The 17,058-nt window shown below is 46.2% G+C and overlaps 1 protein-coding gene across 10 annotated transcripts in view; it reads left to right on the top strand.

Annotated features, from left to right (window-relative positions):
* Positions 1 to 17,058, top strand: part of COBL (cordon-bleu WH2 repeat protein) — a 261,173-nt gene that overhangs the window by 26,003 nt on the left and 218,112 nt on the right. The window contains exon 1 of one of the 10 annotated variants that reach the window (XM_082692847.1): positions 10,409 to 10,496. The exons of the other annotated variants lie outside the window; for them this stretch is intronic. The gene's annotated coding sequence lies outside the window, so the exon portion shown is untranslated. Of the gene's footprint in view, positions 1 to 10,408; positions 10,497 to 17,058 lie in introns of those variants that run through there. 10 annotated transcript variants of the gene reach the window in all.

Genomic DNA, 17,058 nt, shown 5'->3' with positions numbered 1-17,058 from the left:
TTTTTTTAAGATATATTTATTTATTTGAGAGGGCGAGCATACACACAAGTGGGAGGAGGGGTGGGGGAAGAGAGAGAATCTCAAGAGACGCCCTGTTGAGCACAGAGCCCAACACAGGGCTTGATCACAGGACCTTGAGATCCTGACTTGAGCTGAAATCAATAGTCAAATGCTTAACTGGTCTGAGCCACCCAGGTGCCCCGAGGCTGTCTACATTCTTGCCTTGCTACAATCTTAGGAAGAAAGCATCCAGCTTTTGACCATTTAGTATAAAATTTAGCTGGAGGTGTTTTGTAAAGGAAGATCCCATCTCTTCTATTCTAGTTTGCTGAGAATTATTGGTATTAAATTAGGCCAAATGCTTTTCTTTGTTTCAGTGGATCTGTTCATGTGTACATGGTCAATCTGGTGAGTTTTATTTATTCGTCTGTTTTTTTAAAAAGTGAACTAGCCTATTTCATATACTGTAATGGTGGAAAAGACATCCCATTTATTGATTTTTAATTCATAAAACAGATTTTGACTCAAAGTCCTATAACTTAATTTGTCAGTCTTTCAAAAAATAAATTAATTTTTGAATTGAAGTATAGTGGACACACAATGTTACAGTAGTTTCAGGTGTACAGCATAGCAATTCAACACTCCATACAACATGCTGGGCTCACCACTCATATCTACTGTCTGTCGCCATACGTTGCTATTACAGTATCATTAACTGTATTCCCTGTGCTGTATCTTTTATTCCCATGATTTATTCATTCCATAACTGGAAGTACATTTACTGATTTTTGAATATTGAACCAGCCTTGTATTTCAGAGATAAAACCCACTTGCGTGTGGCATTCTTCTTATATATTGTTGGATTCTATTTGCTAATTTTGGGGGGATTTTTGCATCTGTGTTCATGAGGGATATAGGTATATAGTTTTCTTCTTGTGATAAATTTTTCTGCCTCTGGCCGCATGGTAATATTGGCCTCATAAAATGAGTTGAGAAATACTCCCTCCTCTTCCATTTTCTGGAAAAGATTATATAGAATTGGTATAGTTTATTTATTTTTCTTAAATATTTTGTAGAATTTTCCCATGAAATCCTATGGGCCTGAAGTTTCCTTTCTCATAAGTACCTTAACTATAAATTCAGATTGGTAGGGAAGTATACTTGGGTTCTCTATTTCATCTTCAGTAAGTTTGGGAGTTTGTGATTTGGGGAGAGTAAGTTTGTTTCATGTAAGTTGTTGAATTTTGTGCACACAGATTTATGCCAACCACTCCCTTATAATCCTTCTAAAGTCTGTGGTTTATGTGGTGATCTATTCTTTTTAATTCTACATATTACTAATTTGTATATTCTCTCTTTTCTGTCATTCTTATTGTAAATTTATTAATTTTATTGATCCTTCTAAAGAATCAAATTTCATCTCTATTTCTTTTTGTTTTCTGTGCTCTTACCTTTATTATTGGCAGCCTTCTCATGATTTAGGTGTTTTCTTCTTTTTCAGATTTGAAAAAGGTGGAGTTAGATTATCAATCTGAGACATTTCAAATTTCAAATGCTAAGATGAGCATTTGATGCTATACCTTTCTTCTTAATCACTTCTTTAGTATCATCTCACATTACCAATTTTGATTTTTTAAATTTATATTCAAGCCTTCCTCCCTATCCAATCAATTATTTAAAAGTATGTTGTTTAATTTCCAAGTACTTATAATTTTTATGATTCTCTTTCTGTTAATGATTTGTAGTCTGATTTCAGTATGGTTAGAAACTATACTGTCTGGTTTCAATTTTCTTTTACAATTGGCAAGATTTGTCTGATGACCCAGGAGATGTACTGTCTTGGTGAACGTTCTGTGTGCACCAGAAAATACATTTGTTGTGGTTCAGTTAGCTAAGCATCTGCCTTCAGCCCGGGTCATGATGTCAGGGTCCTGGGTGGAGCTCCACTGGGCTCCCTGCTCATCAAGGAGCCTACTTTTACCTCTTCCTCTCTACTTTCCCTCTCTGTCTCTCCCTCTCCCTCTTTCTCTCTCAAATAAATAAAATTGTTTAAAAAAAAAAGAAAATTGTGTTTTTTGCTACGGTTGGGTAAAGTTAGAGAAATATCAGATCTGGTTGATTAATGTAGATTTGTTCGATTCCGTTGATGTAGAGTTGTTCAATTTTTTATATCCTATAGATTTCGTATTAGTTATCTCTCAGAATCTAATTGTGGATTTATCTATTTCTCTGTATTTCTCAGTTTTTGTGTCATGTATTTCAAAGCTTCATTTTTTGATGCATTTAAATTTAGGATTATTATGTCTTTTTGGCAAATTGGTCCTTTTATTATTGTGTTATGTTCTCTTTTTATTCCCAGTACTTTTCTTTCATTTGTCTAACACTTCCCCTTGCCTGATCTTGATTTAAGGCCACCCAGCTTTCTTTTGGTTTGTATTTTATGGTGTTATTTTTTTTTGCATCATTTTACTTTGAACTACCTTTTCACTATATTTAAAGTGAGTTTCCTGAATGTCCTGGTAAATCTGTCATAAGTTGAAAATAGTGTAAGTTAGAAATGCACTCAACATATCTAACCAACTGGACATCAGGGCTTAGACTAGTCTAACTTGCATGTGCTCAAAACCTTACATGAGCCTACAGCTGGGCAAAACTGTTTAATACAAAACCTGTGTAGTAATAAAATATTGAACATCTCGTGTAATTTATGGAATGCTGTATTGAAAGTAAAAAAGCAGAATGGTCTTGTGGGTAAGGAATGGTTGTAAGTGTGTTGGTTATTTCTCTTCATGACTTTATATTCAGGCCCCTGCCACTGGCCAGCATCATGAGGTAGTATCATACTGGACAACACTAGCCCAAGAAACAGATCAAAATTCAAAATTTGAAATGCAGTTTCTACTGGGTGTGTCTTCCTCTCACATTATCATAAAGTCCAAAAAACTGAACAACTGTAAGTTGAATGATTTGAGTCAGGGACTGTCTGTATTTGAGTAATTTGTCTTTAAGCTGCAATGTTTAGATCATTTGCAGTAAGTCATTACATCAAACCATTATACTATATTTAACTATTAAATAAATGAACAATATTGATCTATAATTTTTATGGTCTTTGTGGCTTTAGGTCAATCATTTAATTATTTTTTTTCTTTCCTGTTTTGCATTCCAGTTTCCCTTCTCCTGTCTCATTTTGAGTTATTTAATAATTTTTATATCTTGTTTTAATTTTTCTCTTTCGGTTTTTAGTATATCCTTTGTTTATTTTTATGGTTTTCCTAGGGCTTAAAATATGCAAACTTTTCACAGTCTCCTTAGAACCAACACTTTCTCATTTCATGCGGAATATAATTCATTATCCTATAGGTATCTTCCATGATCATGGGTTACCTCTGTATTTTAAAGAACTCGAGAGATGAAAATAATGTTTTACATTTATTATTTCTCTTGTTCTCGTGCTCTGGGTTTCCTTCTCACATCATTTCTATTCTATCTGAAGAACTTACTTTAGCAATTCTTTTAGACCAGTTCTGCTGGCAGTGAATTCCCTGGGTCTGCCTTCCCTTGAGAATGTCTTTATTTCACCTTTGTACAAGAAGGATATATTTGCTGGGTATAGAAACCTGGGCTTAGGTTCCTTTTCCTTCCACTTCATCCTAGCTATTAGTTTTTGTAGTCATTCAAATCATTCACATATAAGAAATGTAGATTTCCCTGGTTGCTCCCAAGATTCGTACATTGTCCTTTGTTACTTTTAAGTGGTTTCATTATGATGTCCCTTAGTATGGGTTACTTTGTATTTATCCTGTATGGGATTTATTGAACTTTTCAAATCTGTAGGCTTATGAGTTTTACAAAATTTAAGGAGCTTTCTGCCATTATCTCTTGAAATACTTTTTCTGACACACATTTTCTCCCTCTTCCTTCTAGGACTCTGTTGATCTGCACTGTAGACCTTTGTTGTTTCTTGGTGGTCATTTTTCTTTATGTTATTCAGTGTAGATAATTTCTATTGATATGTACTCAGAATTGGTGAGTCTGCTACTGAGCCCATCCAATGAAACCTTGTTTTGTTTCAGTTATTATATTTTCTAATTTGAAATTACCATTTGGTTCCTGTTCGTGTCTTCTGTTTCGTTACTGGAACTTCCCACATTTCTGTTTATTTCAAGTGTGTTGGCTCTTACTTCTTGGAGTGCTTTTGTAACAGTTGCTTTAAAGTGTTTATCAGACAACCCCAATATGCAGTCATCTTGTGGCCTCTGTGGGTTCTTTTTCTATGCAAGTTGAGATTTTCCTGGTTCTTCATAATGAGTAAATTTGGGTTTCCCTAATATTCCCATTTTTAATAGTATGTTATGATATTCTGGCTTTTATTTAAATCTTATAGCAATATGAACACTCTTTTTTTTGTTTTATCAAGTAATTGACTCATTTGGGTGTGAGCTTACATTTCCAACAAGCTTTGTGTGGTTGTTTTCATGTTGGTTCTGTGTACAAAGCCTTCACAGTGCATTCATATCTCCCCAGGTTCCTGTTGCCGGTGGCCAGCCTGGCATCTGGGTGGCGGTCTGTCTCATGGAGCAGTTCTCAAAGCCTGTGGCATGATGCGAGGATCATTTCCACACATGGACAGTTCAGAGATGCCACCAGAAGTCTATAAATGACTTTCTGGAGTGTCCTGAGCTGCTCCTTCCCTACGATCTCTTCAGTGAGATCTACTCTCTAGGCTTCCCCTTCTGGTCCTCTAGCCAGAAAACTGGGGCTTTATTTACATTGCTTTCACTTCCTCTTCCTGTGACTGATTACTTCAGGGGCAAAGCAGCAGAACAAAGAGTGGAAAAAACAGTGGGGTTTACTCTGCCCTTATGGGACCTCAGCCCATCTGGTAAGAGAGAAGAGGATCCCCCCGTCAGTTTCGGGCTCCGTGGGACCCCTGCCACTGCCATTGTTGCTGTCAGCTCCTCTGCTACCCCAGGATGTCTTAAGAGAGGCAAGAATACATAAGAATCCCCCATTCTCTCTGAGCATCAGGAGACCCCCCCCCCTTTTATTTCTTGGAGCCTGGCACTAGCAGGTGTGTCCTGCAGTATGCTCTGTCAGTACCTTTGCCCTCTGCAGAGCTTAGGCTGCACTGAGTCCAGGATTAGAAAAAAAAAAAAATTTAAGTGGTAACTTCGCATCCATTTGGAGGTTTGGGAATTCTGCAGTTCATCCCCAACTTACCTGTTAGAGTTTACTTATCAGAGTCCTCCAACAGCTGCGCCATGCACCTGGCCAGTTTTTATAGCTGCATTGAGTGGGAGACAGAGAATACTGTGTTTGGCCCATTAGAACCACTTCCCTTTTTCTTTTAAAATGCATGTGCTGGGTACATCCAGACAATGGATTATATTTCACATTAAAAGGAAATGAGCTATCACAACATGAAAAGACACAGACCTTAAATGCATGTTTCTCAATGAAAGGAGGCCATCTGAGAAAGTTACGTACTGTACGATTCCAACTCTATGACATTCTAGGAAAGACAGAACTTCAGAGACAGTAAAAAGGCTAGTGGCTTCCCTGAGTTAGGGCGGAGGGCAGAGATGAGTAGGGGAAGCACAGAGGATTTGTAGGGCAGTGAAACTAGTCTAATGACCCTATAATGTTGGATACATGTCATTATATGTTGGTCCAAGCCCATAGAACTGACAATACCAAGTGAATCCTCATGTAGACTATAGTTTCTGGGTGGTAATGATGTTATTGTAGGTTCCTCAGTTTTAATATGCACCTGTTATGAGATGTTCCTAGTTGGGGAGGCCATAACACGTGTGAGGGCAGAAAGTATATGGCCACTCTCAGTACCTTCTGAATTTTGCTATGAGATTTTGCTGTGGAACTGCTAAAAAAAAAAAAAAAAAGTCTATTAAAAATGCGTGTGCCGAAAGACCTCATTTTTAATTCTTTTTTTTTTTTTTTTAATTTTGGGAGGCGGTGTCTGGGAAGGGGGAGGGCCAGAGGAGAGGGAGAAGGGGAAACACGATGTGGGGCTCAACCCCAGGGCCCTGAGACCATGACCTGAGCCGAAATTGACCAACTGAGCTACCCAGGCACCCCAAAGGATCTCCTATTAAAATAATTGTGGGCCTTGGTAAATATAGTGGAAAATTTTCGGTGCTTTATTTAAAAACAAAACGGAAATAAAATGATCAAAAGCTGTATAATATACTTTGGAAAGTGCACAGGGTAAATGCAACACTTCTCATTCTCCCTATTGTAGTTAGGGCACGACTTCAGTCACTTTGTTCCATACTTTGTCACATTCTGGGCTCTTTCCCTTATTAGCATTGTGTGGCTTTCAGTAGGTACTTCTAGAGACATAAGTTCAGTGTTTAACTTAGAATTTAAAACGTGTGCAGCTCCTTTCATAGGAATGTGTCATGTGGCATGTCAATAAATCATGGACTTTTTTAAAAGCTCAGCCCCACGTTATTAGCCTGTAGGTGCTGGGCTGGTACACAGGGCGGGACCTGCCGGTAATTTGAGAGGGACGACAGCTGTGCCGGTCCTCGTGGGGCCACAAGCCTGTGGAAGAGGAGTGTCCCCACAGGCTGCCTGTCGCCTGGGCACATGGACTGGTCAGAAGGAAGCGTAGGAAGGGTCCTCACGCTCCGCGCGTGCAGAAGCTTGCTGTTTGTGTAGTTGCCAGCTCTCTCCAAGCTAGAATCATCTAGAAAAACACCGCACGTTGAGGGATTGTCTTCCCCCTCTTCCGTAGATCACGCTTGCCATTTTATTAGGCTTTTGTTTTGTTATTTTTGTTGTTTCGGCCTTTGGAAGAAGAGCCCATGGAAGAAGGCTCTGTATGTAGTTCACTCGCTTTGGCATGTGGAGTCGCAGACCTGCCTAAATATAGCGCCCTTGTCCCCTGGCGTGGCTGAAAGGAGGGGACGCGGGTGGCCATAAATGGGAGTGCTCTTCCTGTACATGCCCAGCTTGGGCGAGCTCGGGATTTGGTTAATCTCCGGATCAAATTTACCCTGTTTGGTGTGCATGTGCGTGGGAGTTTCTTTGAATGTGGGGCTTCTAAATTTGTGTACCATTTGATACGGGTGCTTGAAAGTTGTAGTATTTGTGGCAAGTGGCACTCAAGGCCAGCCACTGTGATTTTATCACCGAGCTGTGCTTGTCCTTCAGGAGTCGTCGCCAGGGGCCACATCACTTATCTTGTGTGTCCCTCTCTGCCCTGGCTCACGTGGGCGCACAGAGACAGGTACATAACCCGAAACTGGTCTGCTCCTCTGTAATGTTGACAAAATGCATTGCCTTTCACCTGGTGAGTTCCTCGGAGGCAGCTTGGGAATAGGGCTGGGAGCTCTGAACGTGTTCTGAGAGCCCGGATGGAGGGAGATGGCCCGTCTACTCACCGGAGACCGTTCACTGATCGCTTCTGCTGGGTCAGTCTTGTGCTTGCTGTGTACCCAGGAAGCCAGGGACAGCTCTAGAAGGATGGCACGATTGTCACCTGCTTCTGACAGGGCAGGAACTACAGTGCAGGGACCCCTGGGTGGGGGGACCCAGTGGGTTAAGCCTCTGCCTTTGGCTCAGGTCATGATCCCAGGGTCCTGGGATCGAGTCCCGCTTTGGGCTCTCTGCTCATTACGGAGTTGGCTTCTCCCTCTCCAGCTCCCCCTGCTTGTGTTCCCTCTTTCCCTAACTCTCTCTGTCATAAATAAATAACACCTTAAAAAAAAAAAAAAAAAAAGAAAAGGAATTGCTGTGGACAACAAATGTCCTGTCCTTGTGTCTGTCCACCAGCCCATCCATCTCTCCACTGTCCCGTCTGTCCGTTCCTAGGACTAGCTAGCAGTTATAAACACACAGGTCACTGAGGTCAATTAGTCAGGGTCACAGAATCTTTAATGTTTTTTTAAACTAAGGATGACTTACTGACAGAAAGGAAAGGCCCATACACAGTAAAATAATAAAGATAATTATTATTGTTGTTATTGTTTTAAATCCAGAGAGAATTTTTTTAAGTGACTTTTCACTTATTATTATTTTATCACTTATAAAATTAAAAATGCAGCCATAACTTTTATTTGGAAAAAAAAAAATCATTGTTTTAAGTACAGTTTCTCAAATTCTTCTTAAATTGTCTGTATCTCGTGCATCCTAAATACAGGAATTCCCAATCACGCTCCTTCAGATTTCCCTGTTACTGACATGTACATATGCTCTGTGTTCTCCTCCTCCCCTCCGTGAATTCATGTGTGTGGACACACACACACACACACACACACACACACACACACACACACACTTCTGTCTCGGAGCAGCACACGTCCAGGTTCACAGCCATGCCTCCCAGGTCCGCATCCCTGCCTCACTCCCTCCAGCCTTCTCCATCTCCGGAAGGTGCCCCGGACCCTGACTCCCAGGGTCCTTGATGTCCTCCCTCCTCGGTTGGATCCCCTGACTGTAGTCAGCCCCTTCGCCGTGACAGCCACCATCAGCGAAGGCGGCACTTTTTCTAGGAAAGAAAATCAAGAAGGAGGGAAGAGTGCCTTTCCATGAAGCAGTGAAACAAAGAAAGTTACACCATCAGTGAAGTTTCAAGGGAGTTCCAGAAGTGTCCTTGGAACTTTATAGAGTTTTGGTAGGCAGAAAAATTTACATTGAAACAAACATTTGGTTTCCATAATGTTTAAAAACCAACAGCTTTACTGAGATGTAACGCACACCTCGAGCAACTTAACCCATTTATTTCCTTGAAAGTTTAAGATACAAGGAGCCTCTGAACAATTTCAGGCGAGAGGCATGTCGTTGTAAATAAGCCCAGTGACCGACTCACTTCCCACATCAGTGTCCTTAGGGGTGGAGAGCTTAATAATCTCTTCTCCGGGGGTTGTTGCCAGTGTCACTCTCCAGGGAAATCAGTGGTCAGGGAGGGGACCTTGTGGAGCTGCTTGGCCAGGCCAGGACCACGTGTGCCTAAATGTGGGGCAGGGGGGCCATACCCTTCTAGCCACGGGGAAGAGTCCAGGCCCTTCAGATGCATAGAGCCTCACAGTGCAGATCTGGCTTTTTGGGGGGCTGCACCGCATGTTTGCTTGGACCCCAGAGCATCCAAGGCTGTCCTGGCAGCAGAGGTCTCGCCCCTGAGCCTTGGCCACAGGGATCCCATCCTGGCTTGGCTTGCAGTCCAGCCCTGGTGACTGCCCCTGCAGAGCGTGATGGTGGCAACTCTGGGGAGCCAGGACTGAGGGGGCCCCAGCTGTGTCTGCCCCAGGCCCCACCACCTGGGCACAGTCACTGTCCCTAGACTATGTCCGTGACCTTGGTGCCACACCCACTGTTCACCATCCACATGCCCTCTGCTCCACTGCACAACCCCTGCCTGGCCAGTCTTGCATTTTATGAGTCGCCACTGACCCCTCCCCACTGTCTGCTGAGACACAGACTGTCAGGGGCTGCGGACCCCTCCCCTCTGCCCCGGGACACTTCAAGGCTGATCGGCACCAGTGTCCAGCTGTCCCTTTTCTCCAGCCTCCCAGACGCAGTCTCAGAAGCAGCAGCAGAACCTCATCTCACAGGCTTGAAATGGCCTGATGGCGCGTGTTGGCCTCGCAGCCCAGCCCGGGATCTGTGGTGCTAATTTACTGATTCCCAAGAATTCCTGTCTTCTGGGAACTGAAAGGAGGGGCGTGTCTTTGGAGCCTGGCGTCTTCCTTTGCAAGTTTCACCATGTGCCGCCGTATTTATTACTTCCAACAACGTGTCCCCAGTGTTTAAAACAACAACTTTTGTTTGGAGGAACCAAAGGGTGCTCCCCAGGAAAAAGGGCTGAGCTCACTGCCCTTGAAGAACAGACAAGGGCATGATAAGGGCTATTTTATTCAAACAGAGAAACCCACAAACCCTAGCTGGAGAGATGAGGGGGAAAAGAATAGAACTGGGGAGACCGTGGTGGAGGGGAGACCGTGGTGGAGGGCTAGGAAACAGTCAATCTTCGAAGACAAGTGTCAGAGAAATGGAAACAGTTGCTACTCATTTTCCACTGTGCGGGAGCAGCTGGAGTCTCTGGCCTTCTGATGATGCTTTTCCTGGCCTGGTAGAGATGCGCAAGGAATGCAGAAAGCCCCGAGGCAGATGAGTGGCCTCCCCTCCCCAGGGCCTCAGGGCCTCAGGGCCTCAAGGCCTGGGCTTCTGTGTGTTTTCCAAGTTGCCCAAGTGACCCCAGCGGCTGCAGGTGGTTGAGGACATCTGTGCCCTGTGGCAGCATCTCTAAGCCTCGACCTGCCAGTCCGCTGGTGTCTGTTCTCCACTGGGCATTCCCTTGCATGGAGGCACGCCTGCCTTCTCTCCAGGAGCCTCGCTCCCCTGCTTCTCTCTCCCCACAGATGGGCTCTGGCAAGTGGGGGTCCCACGGGCACGGCGGGGGCAGAACTCCAGAGCAGCCTGGTCCTATTGGACGTGGCCCAGGGACGCAGATCTGGAAGCAGGAGTCCCCAGTGAGTAAAACAAGGTCTCATTGTGAAAAGGACATTCTGAGTCTGGACAGCGAACTCGCCTCCGAGTCACAGCATTACTGGTGGAGAGAAATCAGGGGAGGGTGCAGGGGATTGCTGCTTCAGGACTTGGATACAGATCTTGTTCCCGTATCTCCTTATGTCCCACCAGCCCTTTCCTGCAGCTAGGGGAGGCTTGGCTCCTGGGTCAGACCTGCCCTCCCTCTGGTCCCTCTGGTCCTTTCCCTCTGTCGGCCAGCCCTGCGTCTCCCTGTCGCTCTCATGCATCTGAAGGGGAGCTGACATTTACTGTCCCGTAAGCTTCCCTACTCCCCCATCCGGGATCCTGCTGTCTTCCCCGCAGCCCAGCCCACATCACTTCGCACTGATCTGTTGCTCCAGACTCTGGGGGTCCAGATAGTAGAGAGTTAAAGAACACGGCCAGATCATACTTACTTTAATTTGATAATATTGGTGTTTCCCACTTCAGATTAAAAAAAAAAACAAAAAACCATTGTGTATAAAATGCCAACCTGAAAGTCAAGGCAAATTATTTGCATCAGAGAAAAATTCATTCTAGTAAAAGGACCTCAAAAGTCCCTTAAAAACTTGACCTTCGAGTGGTGGCGGTGACCGTGGACAGGAAAGGGTGTATTGGAGGTTCCTACAGAGGGGTGTGGTCGCGGACCGTGGCTGCCCTTTGGGCATCGGGACTGTAGTGATGCTCTTTGCCCCGCAAACAGCGAGGATGTGATGACATTGCAGGAAGGGGCGTGTGTTGGAGAGGGGAGATGTGGAAACGGGTGGGTGTGAGTTTGAGGCCCCATTGGGTGTGGGGACTGTGGCAGCCGTGGATACACGCAGCTGGCGATGGGGTTCCTGAGCAGAAGAGGAGAGAAGGCACGAGGCACAGGACGCTTTCGGGAAGGAGGCAGAATCTGAGGCCAGGACACCGTCTGATACAGTGCGGTGTAGGTGGGGGATGAGAACACTCACTGGAGGAGACCACCCTCGGTACGGGGGGGACATGGGGGTCCCATTGCTGCAGATGGCACTGACATCTGTCTCCAAAGAAGAAAGTCCCGCGTGAGTCCCTGAGCCAGAGGCCATTCGTTCAGTGACATTCAAAATATGAATACCTCAAATACGTTTTATGGAGTGGGAATTCTAAAACCGCTGAAATGTTTACGTATTTTTGGAATTGTATGTGATTATTATTTAGGCAAGCTCACCGTTTTCAGATAGGTAAAATTAGCTTGTCTGTGTGGCGAAAATTAGAGCTCATTTTTAGAATCTTGACTTTCAATGCCAAGTAAACCCAGTCACTATAAATATGCCACGAATGGAGCAAACCAGGCGCTGGGGAGGGGAGAGCCGCTGATTGCAGCGGGGGTAGTTACCCTCCCAAAAGCAGCAGCAAGTGTGGGAAGCTAAGTCCACCGAAGCCCCTGCTCTCACCCGCTTGCTAGAATGTTGTTTTTTTGTTGTTGTTGTTGTTGTTTGTTTTGGGGGGTTTTGGGGGGGGGGATGATGCCGCTGCAGACATGGGTTTCTTTCTTGGTCAGTGGGGAATTGTGAGGGAGAGAGCTTGCTGTATCGTCCCAAAGATCTTTGTGACAAGCGAGGACGCCGATTAAAAATTCACAGCGTCTGCAACTGTGTGTTTCGAGGTGGCTTTGCAGTCGAGGTTGATTTTTTAGTCCTAGGAAAGAGGGTGCAGGTGTCTGGGATTGCTGCCGTGGGTGCCATAGATGAGCGCTCACACACAGAGACACCGAGGCGGCTGGCCAGCCACCGGACAGGCCGGGAGGTTTCTTGCATGGGCTGTGGGCAGAGACGGGGGCAGCAGAGGATGCCCTCAGCACCTCAGCCCACCTGCTGGCTCACCTCAGACTTTATTCAGATCTGGGGAGAGTCCCAGCGGGCAGGCTTTGGTGTGAAAACCTCAGGAAAGCACCATGTGCGTGGATGCCTCGGGCCCTGTGTGCCCCCCGGGGTCCCTGTGCTTGGGTGACAGGTCAGCTGTCTGAGCGTGTTCATGGGTCTTGAGGGTCTAGACTGTGGCTCTGCTCTGTCTCCTTCCTGAGTATGTTTATTCTCTAGGATCTGAATTTTCCTTTTAACAGTTCCAAATTTAAATGATTTTTTTTTTCTTGCCTAGCCAGTGGTGGAGTGTTAAATAACAAAGCATCTGTAATTCTGGAAATTTTAAATGTCCTTGGGGTCCGGCTTCTTTGGAGTTGGAGTGACAGAGGAAGGGTGGAGGCTGCCTTGGCGTTGAGCTGACCAGGGTTGAAAGTTCCTGGTCAGGTGTCCTGCACTGTGGGGAGACACGGGTCCTACGTGAACAGCGGGGAGTGTCGGGGAAGCAAGCCTAGGATGGCAGAAACCATTCCTCTGACCTGAGGGGGATTGGAGTTGGATCATCACATTAAATGCCCGAGTTTAAAAGGCTGAATGTTTTTACAAAATCCATATGTGTTTTTACAATCCTTTGATACCTGCATACCCAGCAGCCGTCACCTGTGGCTTCAGTTCCAGGTTCCCAAAAGTCAACTAAGAATGTTAAAAGAATTTTGACAAAATCTGAGCGCAGAACCTTCCTGGTACTGACAGATTTGTTTCTTCCTCCTGTTCAGTGGCCCCTCCGTCACCTAAATAAACATGCATTCATTCGTTCCTCTATTATTTTTAACTACTCACTTTGTCTTCCTTAAATGTTTAACTGAGTTTCTCTGAAAACCATCATACTGTCCCTCTTTACGCTCATCATGTTCTGTAACGTTCTATTTAAATAACATGATTACAGTTACGCACTGCAAGCATAAACAGTCTGGAAATAACACATTGGCCTCTTGGGAAGAAAATCCCCAGACTGGTGGGAGCCACAGAGATCCTGCTGACCAGCCAGCAGCCCACCAGCTGCCAGGATCAGTCTGTGCATTTTCCAGAAAGGGTCGGCAGAGTGTGGAATGAGACAGTGTGCGGAGGGAGTGAGATGCTGAAGGTGAGGGTCCAGGTGCTGGTGGGTCTGTGCACCTGGCCAGGCTCCCAGAGTCATCCCACCAGTCGGGAGTCCACACACTTGTCAGTAAAGGGCCAGGTGGCAGGTCTTTCCAGCTCTACCAGCCACGTGTCTCTGTGGGGACCCCTCAGCTCTGTGGCTGTTCCATCAAAACAGCCTCAGACCATATGCAAACGAACGGGCCTGGCTGGGTGCCAATTAAGCTTTATTTATGGACCCTGAAATTTGAATTTCATGTAACTCCACTTGTCGTGAAATATCATTCCTCTTTTACACCCCCCCCCAACTATTTTCCTATTGTGAAAACCGTTCTGAGCTGGCTGGCCATATAAAACCCGGCCGACGGGAGTTTGCTGACCCCTGAGAGAGACCGCCCTTGCCTTCTACACCATGCGTTTAAACCAGAGAAATCGAGACAGAACCCACAGTTCATGCCTACTGACTGTATTGGGACTTACGGCTGGGCATCTGAATTTCAGTCCATTCTTCCTAAGTACCTCGGCTGAAGTATTACAGAATGTAGGTTGAGGTTAATCGAGTAGATTGGGTCTATAGTCAAGAGCTCTTTGTTTTGTCATGTTTTGTCTCCTTGGCACTCACTCCCCCCCCTGTTGGCTCATATCATTGGTTCTCAGATGTGCTCCGCATCTCCAGGATGCTCTGTGACTATTCGGGGATTAGAATCTCCCAGGGAGTCATCGGAAACCCTCAAGATGGCTCTCCATACACCAAAGCTCATGAAACAGTCCCCCGGCCTCCAGCGTGGACAGCTGGCAGGTCCGAGGGGTCATCCCGTAAGTGTTCCTGGGTGGAGGAGTTTGTGCAGGCCACAAAGGACGGATAGGATTTGGGTGGCCGCCGAGGAGGCCCGTCTACATTCCTTAGCTAAGGAGCTCCCCTGGATCCTTATAAAAATAATTAAACTTAAGAAAAAAATCAGTAAAATTTCAGTACCATGTCTTGGGAGCACACACACACACACTTGCAGATTTCTGAATTCTGACACTGTTCTGGGTGTGTTTGTGTGTGTGTGTGGGTGTGGGTGGGTGGGTGTGTTCAAGTCGAACACTAAAAGATACTTGAGGCGCACGGCAAGTACAAGCGGATTGCCATCAAATCAATGTTGAGGAAAAGTCCCGCAGGGCTCTCCAGTCTCCACCCGTAAATTTCGTGGCCCAGTCCTCCCCTTTCCTTCTTTTCGCAAAAAATGTCCTCCTCTTAAGCTCCAGTCCCGTGGTAGGACCTCTGACAACGGTAACTGAATTTATGTCACCATGTTATTCCTCTGGTGAGTGTCTGTATCATCTCTGTTTAAGGAAAAGCACTGTCTCTCTTTAAAGTGAGTCGAGTCGAGCGTCGGCGAGCCAGATGTTCTGGCCTGCTGCCAAACGCACCCTTCGTCCCCGGCCCTCTGTTCCCCAGGAGACTCGGGAGAACAGTGCCTGGCACACAGTAGGCGCATAATAAAACGTGCGGATGAATGAGCGTATTGAGGAAATTCAGGCCTCTAACCAAGAATGTGCGTCTTTGGAGGAGATCTTGTTTTGAAGTCTTTCTGGAACGGAACCAGCGCTATTCACCACATCACAGCCAGAGCTGGCCCCGAGTTTCCCGGTGTTTGGGCGGCATAAAGGAACCTTTCTAGAGTAAATGTTTTCTCTTCCCCTCTTCTTAAAGGGGGGCATTTTATTTTGCTCCGACGGAGCCGCATGTGCTCGGACGGGTGTCCAGTGTCGGCCGCTGCCCACAGGTTATCCTTGGCAAAAAGCATTTCTAAGACAACACAGGTGCCTCACAACCCAAGTCCATTTCAGAGGGCATATAAACAGATCCCAGATGGAAATGTGCATGTTGGAGACGTTTCGGTTCCTCTATTTTTTCCTGATTTGCTGACTTAACCATGGGGCAGAGCAGGGCCAGGAAGACGCACACACACAGCTTCCAACGGACTCCTGTCCTGGGCGAGTGTGACTGTCCCCTGGCTCCGGACTTTCTCTGGTGCCCGTGCCCGCCGCGTCTTTAATCAGGGAGGCACAGCATACCTGGTTTCTTGACCCAAGAGTCTTTGATCGGGAGGAGCGGTGTCGCTGTGAACATCGCGCTAACTGCAGGTCTAAACAAAGTGTCTGTAACAAGACTCTAAAGGACTCATTCGCTTCCCAGACTCTGGCGCTCACAAAACCAGGCGTTATCACAACAGGGCAGAGTCACAGTTAGATTTGCTTTGGTTTCAGTGGAGTCCTGTCTGTCCCCCTGGAGGATACCAGGAACCCACCCCCCCACCCCCGCGCTGGCCGCATCCTGTCCCTTGTCTCTAGCCCCACGCATCTCTGTCCCTGACATCACTGAAGTGTGACTTGACTTAGGACCTGCTTGCTGTGAAGGCAAACTCATCCGCAAAGAGGATAAACAAGGGCTTTGTAGGATACAGGGAAGAGCTGTCAGCAGTGCATCCCCCCCCTGACTTAATCCCACTCCCTCCCTCCGCCTCACCCTGGCTTACCTGGGGTTGCACGAGCTAGGACGGGGTCAGCACAGGAACTCAGGCTCTGTTGTCCAGGGAACCAGACCAAGACATCCCGCATTCATCATTTCTCATCTGCGAAGAGGGATTTTGATGCGCTTGCTTTGTAGAACTGTGAGGACCCAATACTTTAAGCTATACCCCCACGATGAGCACTTGGGCTGTTAGTGTCTCATCGGTGTGTGAAAGGGTGACGGGAACAACGTCTCTGAGGAGGAGTGGGAGTCCCGCACGTGCTCTGCTGCTCTGAGCGCAGCGGTCAGCGAGGGGTGTGTGTACCTGCACGTCGGTAGGCCCGGCTCCGGCAGTGAGGCGGACGGTAGTCGGGCTGCGGCTCTCTTGCAACGGGCTCTGCGACACACACGCAGAACAGAGTCCCTATTGCGTGTTCTTTGTCCCTGCCCCCCAGAGAGAGGAGAGAAAAGCTTCCTTCTTGCATCTATAAATAGGTACATTTTCTTTTTCTTTCTTTTTTTTTTTTAAGATTTTATTTCTTTATTTGACAGACAGAGATCACAAGTAGACAAAGAGACAGGCAGAGAGAGAGAGAGAGGGAAGCAGGCTCCCTGCTGAGCAGAGAGCCCGATGCAGGACTTGATCCCAGGACCCTGAGATCATGACCTGAGCCAAAGGCTGCGGCTTAACCCACTGAGCCACCCAGGCACCCCAAAAGGTACATTTTCTAAATGGAGGTGGAATCTTAAGGTCTTTCCAGAGAAGGAAGTGCTACAGAGACTGTCTTATGCGGCCACTGGCTGGCGCGAGTGGCTGTCATGGTCAGACCCGACCTGGCATGGTTTTGTCCCCACCTCACCTGTGCACATCAGGGGAGCCTGACCACCCCTCAGGCCAGGTGGGTACCTGCACAGAGGTGCCCGGGGTTCCAGAAAGTGTCCAGGGATTGGCGTTGTTAGAGTAGAGAAGTAAGAGTGCTCTCAAATTGTATTTACTAAAAAATCAAACGTAAGTGAATGAGATAACACTTTCATGCTAGATTTTCCCTGTCAAACATTGCC

Source organism: Mustela nivalis (assembly GCF_964662115.1).
Source record: "Mustela nivalis genome assembly, chromosome: 12".
Lineage (NCBI taxonomy): Eukaryota > Metazoa > Chordata > Mammalia > Carnivora > Mustelidae > Mustela > Mustela nivalis.
Note: the sequence above shows the minus strand (reverse complement) of the source record. Positions and strands in the feature narration are given on the sequence as shown.